We start from the raw sequence: 12201 nt of genomic DNA on the forward strand, positions 1-12201 counted from the left end.
TTAAACAAGATATAGTAAAAAAAAATTATAATATATATTAAAATATATAAATATATTTTAAGATTTTTTTAAACATAGTATCAATTATTACTGAGTAAAATAGATACCTTCGGGACAGTAGAACAGAAGATAAAGTACCTATTTCCCTCTTGAAACTTAGTTTCTCTCTCAAGCTTTCCAAAGCTTACATCCTACACTTAGCCTGTAATAATGATCTTCATATATCATTATTCAAGTTTTTTCCAAGCTCAATATACACTCAAATTTGTCTCTGGCCTCTGACTTTGGGGCTCCTGCGTGAGGATCCACATGAATAACTATAGCTTCCTATGATTCCTTGATTCTTATATGACCCATTTGTAGTACCCCAGAAGTCTTCAATTATTCAGCTTGTCAAAGTGAACTTCATCTATTCCCCTTGTTATTAAATCCTTAACAAGCAATAGAAATAGGTTTCTTTTTTAAATAAAAGTTTTAAAAATTTGAAAACAGTTTTATAAAGGTGGTTTGTTTTCATAATTGAATTACAGAAATAACAAAAATTGCAACTTGATTTATCAGCCACATTGGTGTACTTAGTAGTCACAGGAAACCATTCCCTTTATTCGTGTCTTTCACGGTAAACTCCCTGAAGTTAGGAACTAGTTCTGTCCTGTTTACAATAGACTCCCAAGCCCCTAGCACAGACCCTGGCCATTATAAATAGTCATTAAATCTTTATTAAAAGGATAAATAATCACTGGTTTTATTTTTCAATAACAAAGCTTAGTAACCATTCTCACTCGTGCTCAGTCCTTGAGAAGGTGTTCAGTTCGTGTTTCTTTGTCCTGGCAACAGACAACAGGCATATGATAATGGATGTGATATGAGTATAGAGTGCACTTTGTACTGTTTATACTTCAATGCTCATGCAGCAACAGTGGTACTTGTGCTTCCGTAGCGTCTGTTACCTGGCTTGATGCAGTCAATTCAATCTCCAGGCTTAGATCAGATGTTTAACATACCTAAAGAAAGGTCAAAGATAGGACCAGTGTCTCTTCAAAGTTACGGATTTTTTTCCCTTTTCCAAATACAACCAAAATGTGCCCAACTATTAGACACAACATTGTGTTCCATAGGGAAATGGACTAGAGATGAATAAACTCTGTGTTAACTAATATCACAATAACAGTGGTTCCAATAAATTTAGCTCCTCTGAAAAGTTAAACTGTGTAAAGACTGTCTTAAATTGGTTCCACCTAGTTATGATCTATATTTTGCCTTTTGATTTCTCTCTCTGTCCTACCCTTGGCTCCCAGAGACAGAGTGAAGTTAAAGGTCTATAACATGAAAATAGAAGTGAAAAAGAGCTGAGATAACATACTCCCCATAAAGCAGAGGCCAAGCTAGGACACTGACTGGCAGATGAGACCACGCTACTGATAACAGTTCCTGGTTTGGGCTGGTGGCCTTGAATTTCTCCAGTCATTCCCTGATGTTACACAGCTGCCTGTCATCAACTAGGCAAACAATTGAATTTGAAGTAAGCGATTCATCTCCACTCGGCATCTTGGAACTTTTTGCTACAACATCACGACCAAGGCAAAAGATAGTGGTTTAAGAAAGCCCAACCACATCAAAGCAGTTAAAACAGAAAATTGGCAGAGAAGCACCTGAAACTAGATGGAAATCAAAGCTTATGGATGCTGAAGACTTTGTTGAAACAGCTCTGTCAAGAGGCAGCAGGTAGGGTCTTTCCAGCTTATTTCCAGAAAGCAAATATCAGAGTGGCTTAACAATCTTGTAGTTCAAAAGCTCCTTACCCTTCTCCTTCCCAAATTTATATTGCCATCAAATTTGCCCTGACACTGGAGTTGGTACTTTCTACCTGAATGTGATTATCTGCAAAAGCTTTATAATGGTGCATGTCACTCAGTGAAAGATAGTTATTATCACTGAAGGTGAAAGTGAAGTCACTGAGTCATGTCCGACTCTTTGCGACCCGTGGACTGTAGCCCACCAAGCTCCTCCATCCATGGGATTCTCTAGGCAAGAATACTGGAGTGGGTTGCCATTTCCTTCTCCAAGTTATTATCATTAGGCCTATTATTAATTTTAGACAGCTTTTCCCTTACATACTGAGAGGAAGCAATTTTTGGCTGAAATCCTAATACCAATTGTGACCATCACTGGACACAAAATATGACAGCCAGTGTACAAGACAACCTTTAAAATGAGTTGAATCTAAATTTCATTTGTGTTGTCATTTCCAGCAGACAGTCTAATTCTCTGTGCCCAATTTAGAGAAGGGGCTTCCCTCCTAGCTCAGTTGTTAAAGAATCCACCTGCAATGCAGGAGGTACCAGTTTAATTCCTGGGTCGGGAAGATCCCGTGGAGAAGGGATAGGCTACCCACTCCAGTATCCTTAGGCTTTTCTTGTGGCTTAACTGGTAAAGAATCTGCCTGCAATGTGGGAGACCTGGGTTCAATCCCTGGGTCAGGAAGATTTCCCCTGGAGAAGGGAAAGGCTACCCACTCCAGTATTCTGGCCTGAAGAATTCCATGGACTGTATTATAAATACAAGAATTGCATGTTTTAATTTAATAATAATAAATATGTTCTTAAAAAGTTTAGTGGTATTCAAATGCATTTAGGGATTTTATCTTTCATCTACATTTTGTTAGAATCTGTCTTCATAAAATCAGATGATTCAGAAACTGTATGCAGATGGGGAAAAAAGAAGAAAGAAAAATAACTTTAAGCATGTACAAGTAGATACTCAACTCATTAGCAAGTAATATTCAGAAAAGACAGTTACCATATGGAATGCTGGTGTTGGAAATCTTGCTTCCATCAAGGGGAGGGGCTGCTAAGAGGCTCAGGGATGTTTGTTAGAATGAAACCTCCCACTTACTGCTTCTCTCTTGAGCAAGTTTTCCCTGCTCTGGCTGACAGAGGTTGTTGTCTTTAGGCTTCATTTTCTTTGCGAGCCTTTTTGGATGTTAATATCTTTGCGACTCATTAACCTAGGGTAGTTGTTTTGCACTCTGAGCACCAAGACATCTCCTCAGGATGAACTGGGGCAAGGCAGCCTCCAAAACACACCTGGGTCTCTGGGCAGTCATCTGCAGGCGATTGCCTCCAGGTGTTTGCCAGTGGGAGCCCATTGAAAGTCAATGCAATTTAGAGCAATTTCTCTGGCAGTGGAAATTAACCTGCAGGAATCTGCTGGCAACAGGTGTATTTTAGGGCATCCATACCAGCGTCCTGCACTGCGGAGACAGGACCTTGACTACCAGGTGTGGTGTGGGAGGCTGGATAATTGGAGGAGGCAGGAAATCAGTGCAGGGAGGGTGGCCAAATTGCTGGTCCATATGGGTTGGTATAATTATTGGTTAACCCTCTCCTGGCTGTTAACTAAAAGCTACTTGTATACTCAAGGAGCCAGGAAATCTTCACTGAAGGGAAAAAAATATCACTCACTGCTCAAGCAGGCTTAATTTTTTGATAACTGAGGTTTTCTGCAAAGCATCTTCACTTTAATGTCTGATACTTAGAATAGATGATTGCCAGGAGCCCACAGATCTTCAGGAAGGCACAAGGGGAAGTAAATTTTAAGTGCTGAAAGCTTACTTCTTCAGAAACATAATTTTTCCTGGTGTGTTTGTCCTGGTCCACTTCTTTTGAAAGACCTATAGGGAGGAATATTCAGATTCAGGAAACAGCAATTGTGTTCTATACTTTCATTTCTTCTCGATTTGTATTTCTACCTGTGTTTTATCTTCATATGGTCTGTTTTGCCTCCTTGATATAATTCTCTTTCCTTGGTTTGTTAATGTCTATTGTTTCTTCTAAGCAACTTAATTGGCTTAAATTAAGCAAATCCAAGGTCCTGATCTATTCAAAATTCCAGTCATGGAATAAACTTTCACCCAAATCTTAATAGTCATATAATATCCATGACATACACTGATGAAAGTTATGTGCCAAAGGCTTTTAGTTTTCTTAATATAACATGTATGACACTCTTAAGAATCAAGTATTGGATAAAAATGTATTAATTTTTGCCAAAGCAATGTGCTGCTATGAGTAATTATTATTGTGAAAGTAACTGATTTTATTAAAAAATAATTATTTGGTGTTTTCAAATAATCAGAGAAATTGATGGTTCTTATGAATACTAATGGGCTTCTCAGGTGGCACTAGTGGTAAAGAGCCCTCCTGTCAATGCAGGAGAAGCAAGCGACTTGGGTTCCTTCCCTTGGTCAGGAAGATCCCCTGGAGGAGGGCATGGCAACCCACTCCAGTATTCTTGCCTAGAGAATCCCATGAGCAGAGGAGCCTAGTGGGCTATGGTCCAAAGGGTTGCAAAGAGTTGGACACAACTGAAATGACTTAGAATGCACGCATGCACATGAGTACTAATAAAGTATTGGATAGATAACTTTGGAACATATCCTTTTTTTGAGATAACTCATGTTTACAAAATATAAATAATAAAAGAGAATAATTAAGATTTGAATAAACCATAATTTTAATCCTTATAAAGTTGTTTGACATAGTAGTATTGAAAGCATTAGACAAAATTGTACTTAAGTACCGTATTTAGTATTTAGCTATATAATTCTATTTATGCCAGGATTTCTTTCAAAAAAAATTCCTATTTTGAATTTTTCATGATTTTGAGTATGTCAATTTTTCTACCTCAAAATGTTCATGAGGAGGAAAATTTCCCATCATTTCAATAGTACCTAGCATAAGTATTTGATACAAACAAAATAAAGAAAATGACATGAAGGAAATAAGAAAGTATTCCACACATTTTATTTTTACTAACCAAGCTTCAGACCAACCAACATTGCCAGACAAATTTAAGAAAATTACTTGTAATTTTGGAGTCTATGGAGGTTAAATATGAGATTTGAATTTTGTCAAATAGAGTGTTCTGGTCTAGTGGTTCTCAAAGTGTGGTCCCTGAACCAGCAGGTCAGGATCAGCTGTGGGTCCAGGGCCCACAGAGGGTATTATTAGGAGCCCTCTAATGATCCAAGAGTGTTCCAGAGTATAAGAACCACTGCTCTAGACTGCTAACCATTTTCAATAGTTGAAAAAGAAGAATTTTTGAAAGTTCCCCAAGCTATAAAATCTAAGGCACAAAATTTCTTCTAGGAGAGAGATGACTGAAAAACATGCTTCTGAATTTCTTTCTACTGGACACAAAAAGTTTACTGGCATTAGTAATTGAAAACAAGCACATTTTCGTGTCACATATGGGCAGTGTAGTGATGGTGCACATAATTTAGCAGCTGATAGTTCTTAAAAATGACTGTTCTTGCATGATAATTTCAAATTCTGAAAAATTTGACTATCAAAGTTTTAGTAATAAAATTATAGTCCTAATTAAAATTTTGATATAATTTTAAATGTATTCTTTTCTTCCATGAGTTATCTTTATTATGGTGACCTTCACTGTTAGTTGACTATTACTTTTAACAACCAACCAACCTCTGTTAGACCAAAAGGTATATTTGGTTCACTAGTAGTGTGAAGATATATTGATAGTTCCCTTGAAATCTAATCAGGAAGATGTCCTTTTGTTTTTTTATTCATTTATGTAGTTGCCTTTGTTTCTCCTTGTTTCCTCCTTGTTTCCTTCATAGCACATTTTGCAATTTAAAATCAATTTATTTATTCATTTGCTTAATGAGTTGTATCTGTTTCCTACTTGACTGTCAACCTCATGAGACAAAGATATGGTATTTAATCCCTAATGTGTAGAACAGCACCTGGTTCAAACTCAGCACTTAATATTGTAAAATGAATGGATGTATATGTGAATGTATTAATATACTCAATTGCAGTGAACTGAGTGCTTGATATATAAATCAAATCAAACAATTAAAATGTGCTCCATCATAGTAATTAGTTACTAAAGTTCTTCAAAATGTAAAATGGAGGGTTAAGGTAACTCTAAAATGTACAGATTGAAAGATTTTTACATGAAGTTCTCCAGGCCTCTGTGACACATGCCATTCATTTTTATTCCATGTACATTAGTAAGTGAAGTGAAGTCACTCAGTCGTGTCCGACTCTTTGCGACCCCATGAACTGTAGCCTGCCAGGCTCCTCCATCCATGAGATTTTCCAGGCAAGAATACTGGAGTGGGTTGCTATTTCCTTCTCCAGGGGATTTTCCTTACCCAGAGATAGAACCCAGATCTCCTGTACTGCAGGAAGATTCTTTATCATCTGTGCCACCAAAAAAGCCCAAACATTAATAATGGTGTTTAATATTTAAGATTGCTTTTATTCTTACTCCAACTGCCTACTATTTTATTATCTTAAAGTAATACACACCCAATCTAGCTCCCCTCAAAATAACTTTGTTTATATTATTTATGAGAAAGTGTATGATATCAGAGAAGGCAATGGCAATCCATTCCAGTACTCTTGCCTGGAAAATCCCATGGACGGAGGAGCCTGGTAGGCTGCAGTTCACGGGATCATTGAGTCGGACATGACTGAGCGACTTCACTTTCCCTTTTCACTTTCATGCATTGGAGAAGGAAATAGCAACCCACTCCAGTGTTCTTGCCTGGAGAATCCCAGGGACGGGGGAGCCTGGTGGGCTGCCGTCTATGGGGTCACACAGAGTCAGACAGAACTGAAGTGACTTAGCAGCAGCAGCAGCAGCAGTATGATATAGCCTTGTAAAATAGCAGAATATCATAGCCAACTATTTCCCTCTCCCTTAAATTATAAGTTATTGCACTCATCCCACACGCTAGTAAAGTTATGCTTAAAATTCTCCAAGCCAGGCTTCAGCAATACGTGAACTGTGAACTTCCAGATGTTCAAGCTGGTTTTAGAAAAGGCAGAGGAACCCGAGATCAAATTGCCAACATCCGCTGGATCATTGAAAAAGCAAGAGTTCCAGAAAAACATCTATTTCTGCTTTATTGACTATGCCAAAGCCTTTGACTGTGTGGATCACAATAAACTGTGAAAAATTCTGAAAGAGATGGGAATACCAGACCACCTGATCTGCCTCTTGAGAAACCTGTGTGCGGATCAGGAAGCAACAGTTAGAACTGGACATGGAACAACAGAATGGTTACAAATAGGAAAAGGAGTACATCAAGGCTGTACATTGTCACCCTGTTTATTTAACTGCTATGCAGAATACATCATGAGAAACGCTGGGCTGGATGAAGCACAAGCTGGAATCAAGATTGCTGGGAGAAATATCAATAACCTTAGATATGCAGATGACACCACCCTTATGGCAGAAAGTGAAGAACTAAAGAGCCTCTTGATGAAAGTGAAAGAGGAGAGTGAAGAAGTTGGCTTAAAGCTTAACATTCAGAAAACTAAGATCATGGCATGTAGTCCCATCACTTCATGGCAAATAGATGGGGAAACAGTGTCAGACTTTATTTTTCTGGGCTCCAAAATCACTACAGATGGTGACTGCAGCCATGAAATTAAGAGATGCTTACTCCTTGGAAGGAAAGTTATGACCAACATAGACAGCATATTAAAAAGCAGAGACATTATTTTCTCAAGAAATGTCTGTCTAGTCAAGGCTATGGTTTTTCCAGTGGTCATGTGTGGATGTGAGAGTTGGACCGTGAAGAAAGCTGAGTGCCGAAGAATTGATACTTTTGAACTGTGGTGTTGGAGAAGACTCTTGAGAGTCCCTTGGACTGCAAGGAGATCCAACCAGTCCATCCTAAAGGAGATCAACCCTGGGTGTTCATTGGAAGGAAGGACTGATGCTGAAGCTGAAACTCTAATACTTTGGCCACTTGATGCGAAGATCTGACTCATTTGAAAAGACCTTGATGCTGGAAAAGATTAAGGGCAGGAGGAGAAGGGGACGACAGAAGATGAGATGGTTGGATGGCATCACTGACTGAATGGACATGGGTTTGGGTGGACTCCAGGAGTTGTTGATGGACGGGGAGGCCTGGCATGCTGCAGTTTATGGGGTCGCAGGGAGTCAGACACAACTGAGCGACTGAACTGAAACTGAAAAACTGGAACTGAGATCAAAGGAAGTGCTATTTTACTTTTTTTTTGCATCCTTTGGTGTCTGGTATATTGTCATGCTGTATACATAGAAAAGAAGAATTAAATTTGGCCACTTCAAGAATCCATGCCAACATTTACCTCCTCTTCTGCCTGTAACCTCATTGTTGGTGGCTCTGGTGAGCAGAATGAATCATGCAGCAAAGACATCTGGGCCTATGAAGAACTGGGTTCTGACATCTGGGAGAGCACAGACAATAATGAAACTTCAGCATCCCCAGACAGAAAAGGAATCAGTGAAGTCTGAGTCACTGAATGAATAATAAGTGAGCCTCTTCTGGGATCAGGGAAATGTCCAATGAAAGCTCCCAGATCTGTCTTTCAAAAATATCTATAGCCAGTTAGAAGCATAAAACTGAAGGCTTACTATAATCAGGAAAAGATAATGAAGAGTTATGTACAATGTAAGCCCCCTTTGATGTGTTCTTCATAATTTGCTGTGAGGGCGTGGGCAGGCGAGGCTTCTGGTCTGCACTGGGACACTTATTAGCTGTGAGAGTTTATTTGATATTATTTAGGCTCATGAAGTGAAGGTTCTTATATATCTTATCCTCAGTGTTCTCATTTGACTTTGTTAGGGCCTAAATTTTTTGAAAGGTTTATTCTAAGTTTCCTTTCTCTTATTCATTTTGCAAACTTCCTTGAACCGCTGTGAAAAACATCCTAATCTAGATCAGTGGTTAAGATCATGTGCTCTGGTGTCAGAATGCATGGGTTTAAACCTCCACTCTTCTCAGTATGTGAACTTCAGCAATCAATATACTTATGATACTTCAGTGCTGTGCTTAGTCACTCAGTCATGTACAACTCTTTGCAATTCCATGCACTGGAGCCTGCTAGGCCCCTCTGTTCATAGGGATTCTCCATGGAATGGGTTGCCATGCCCTCCTCCATCCCAATCCAAGGATGGAACCCTGGTCTCCTATATTGCAGACAGATTTTTTACCATCTGAGCCACCAGGGAAGCCCAAACCCTGACCTAAAAACTGGGCTTAATAGAAGCTCTGCTCATTAACATGAGGTTTAAAAAGTTGGATCATCCAAAGTACAAAAATATTGTCTGGAACATGGTAAGAGATCAGTAAATGTCGACTGTCATTACACATCTGAGAGAGACTTCCAATGTGTGAATCCTATGACTTGAAACAAAAGAAACAAGACATGGCAAATGACTGTCCTCATAGGGCAAACTCACAGAGAGTTCAAATAAGAAAACTAATAATTACACGTGGGTAATAGTGCCCTGTGTGTGTACTAAGTCACTTCAGTCACGTCCTACTTCAGTTATGTCCCACTTTAGTCATGTCCAACTCTTTGTGACCCTACGGATTGTAGCCTGCCAGGCTCCTCTGTCCATGGATTTCCCAGGCAAGAGTACTGGAGTGGGTTGCCATGACCTCTCCCATGATTGTCCCAACCCAGGGATCTAACCCATGTCTCTTATGCCTCCTACATTGGCAGATGGGCTCATCATTAGTGCCACCTGGAAGCCCCATGCAAAGTCTCAAGAGTCTAGATGAGGGGCATCAGATTCTACCTTATAAAGGTCAACACTTTTTTCCGAGAAGAGCAGCCACTTGGCTCTTGAAGGACATGTTTTTGTAGATCTGGCATGAGGGAGGGAAGGTAATTACTGACATAGGAACTGACTGCAGTGAGGGAGGCCCAGGAGTCCCTCAAGCTCCTCTGCCTTCAGAGGCCTGCCCTAACCTGTTTTAGTTTGAGTCTCTGTGCTGTGGTCCCCAACCAGTAAAAAGGGCTTCATAACCTTTTACTCACATCACTGTAATTTCTTAAATATTAGTGAAAAAAGTATTTACACACACTTATGGAGTAAGACATGTTTTAGAAGGAGTGGGAATTCAGGATTTAGATCTGGGTTCAAATTATGGCTCTATGTCTTTGAATTTGAGCTAGATAACTAGTCTCCAGAGCATCTTTCTCTTTTAATAAAATCAAACATAATAACACCCGCCTCATGAGTTCCATGAGGACCACCTGTGAAAGCAACTAGCACCTAGTGGAGGCCCTTCATCATTGCCTTTATTCTTTTCTGTTGAAAGCTCGAAAAAGCAGAAGTCTTTAAAATGCAAAAGAGCTATGAAGATTATCAATACAATCATTTATCTTTTCTTGGTAATAATTACTTGAAAATAGGATTCATAAAGACCTTTCTTGTAGTATCTTAATCAAAGTCATTTGAATTTAATATTAAAAACCATTCAAAAAAGGGGGAGGGAGAGGAGGAGGCAAAGGATAAGGAAGAGCAAGAGACAACAAATCTTGTCCAACTTTTGCTTAGGTAATAAGTTTTCCTGACATTTCATCACATTGTAATTATCTTAATTACCAGTTTTGGGGGCTCTTGGAAGTCTACATGGACCGCAGTCAAAATAGATCCTCTTCCATTTTGATCACTTCTCACCTACTTTGGAAAACTCTGACAGCAAGTGTCTGCCAGAAGCAAGCCCAGAGTTCTTTATAAATACGAAGTTTCACTGAAAGGAAAAGACAATCTAGACTGAAAGAAGCTGCAAAACATATAACCTTTAGTACAACTGCCCTGCCCTATTTTCTGACACCCTGAAACAGTGTCTCACAGGCCTCTGGGACCATGAAAAGGGCCTAACTCTCTGTGTCCCTTTAATTAGACTATTATTCTCATTACAATGAAGTTAGTTGCTGAAATAGAAGTGGTAGACAGCCCAGCTGTGATCTGCTCTCTTGCTAAAGGAAGCCAGTTTTAGGAATATCTCTCAATGGCTAAAGCATTTTCTTTCACTTCTTGCCTCCAATCCAGTCCTTAGTCTTTCCCAAGCTCTGCCAGAGACATTTGCATCACAGGATAGCAGCCTCACTGTGGGAACTTGCTACAGTACTTTCATTTTTATCATGGCAGTGATTTCTGCAGCCCCTCTTTCCTGGAAGTGTGCACAATCTCAGCATTGTGCTTAGTTAAAAATAATTGTGGAATGAGCTTCAAGTAACGAAAGTGAAAGGTGTGATCTGCATGCACAGAAATTCCTCTTAGAAGCATCAGAACTTGTGGAGGAAGAGTGCACTCCTTCTGTCAAGTGTTTCTCTTCATGCACGTGTGCGTGGTAAGTAGTTTCAGTTGTGTCTGCCTCTTTGTGACCCTATGGACCATGGCCTGCCAGGATCCTCTGTCCACGGGATTCTCCAGGCAACAATACTGGAGTGGGTTGCCATACTATCCTCCAGGGGATCTTCCTGACCCAGGGATCGAACCCACGGTTCCTAAGCATTGGCAGGCAGATTCTCTACCACTAGCACCACCTGGGAAGTCCATTTCTCTTCATACCAGTTCACTAAACTAGAAATTGTAGTAATCTTTCAAAACTAAGAGTAGCGAGAATAAGAAGGATATATTTTTTAAAGAATGAAAGAAAGCCCTGGCTTTATCTCTTTCTTTGGCTATATTTGTCGGTTTTCTGACCAACCTGAGTGGCAGACAATTAGCACAAAGCACTTCCTGTTCAGATGAGATATTGCTGTAGTGGAATTTACAAGCAAAGGTGAAAAGTGTTAGACAGTGCTGGGCTTGTAGGCTGAATTGCCGCAGATGGAACAGCCCAGGTAGCTTGTTATTAGGAGATGTCCCTGGTTGCAACAGAACAGTCAAACTAAGGGTATTCCTTTTCTTTCTTAATTAGCAACTTGAATAAATAATTTTCCTCATAAGCTCAAATCAGGATTTGATTTGAGCTTCCCAAAACTGCTACATGAGGCATCACAGACAGCCTTTAAGGGGAAAAAAAAAAAAAAAAGCTCCTTCTGATTTATTAACTTAAGATAAATGGCTCTGCTATCATAACCTGTCAGTACCACACAATGAAAAGGAAACCAGTGGCGGGAACCATGTGTGAAGCCTCTCAGTGTAACCAGCCTCAGACACAGGAGTCGAACTTTCAATAACTCCACCACCTTCCCCTACAGGAAACAGCCCACCAGCACATTCCTCGTTCATTAACTTTCCAAAGACATCTGTCTTTGCAGAATCACAGAGGCAGCCAAACATGATGTGTGAAATAAAGAATCCTGCCCACCTCATGCTCCAAGCACGAGGAAAAAGTAGTGCTTGGTGGAAACCATCATACTACGTATGGCT

General features: G+C 39.7%; 1 long non-coding RNA gene across 1 annotated transcript; it reads right to left on the reverse strand.

Annotated features, from left to right (window-relative positions):
• Positions 1 to 703: 703 nt before the first annotated feature.
• On the reverse strand, positions 704 to 3052 carry LOC147375856 (uncharacterized). The gene is made up of 2 exons (XR_015161419.1): positions 2800 to 3052; positions 704 to 1004 (listed from the first exon to the last, which is right to left on the reverse strand). It is a non-coding gene; the product is annotated as an uncharacterized LOC147375856 (long non-coding RNA).
• Between the last annotated feature and the right edge of the window lie 9149 nt (positions 3053 to 12201).

This window comes from Bos grunniens, chromosome 3, assembly GCF_055505025.1.
Source record: "Bos grunniens cultivar Pamir isolate PY7600 chromosome 3, Bosgru_T2T1.0, whole genome shotgun sequence".
Lineage (NCBI taxonomy): Eukaryota > Metazoa > Chordata > Mammalia > Artiodactyla > Bovidae > Bos > Bos grunniens.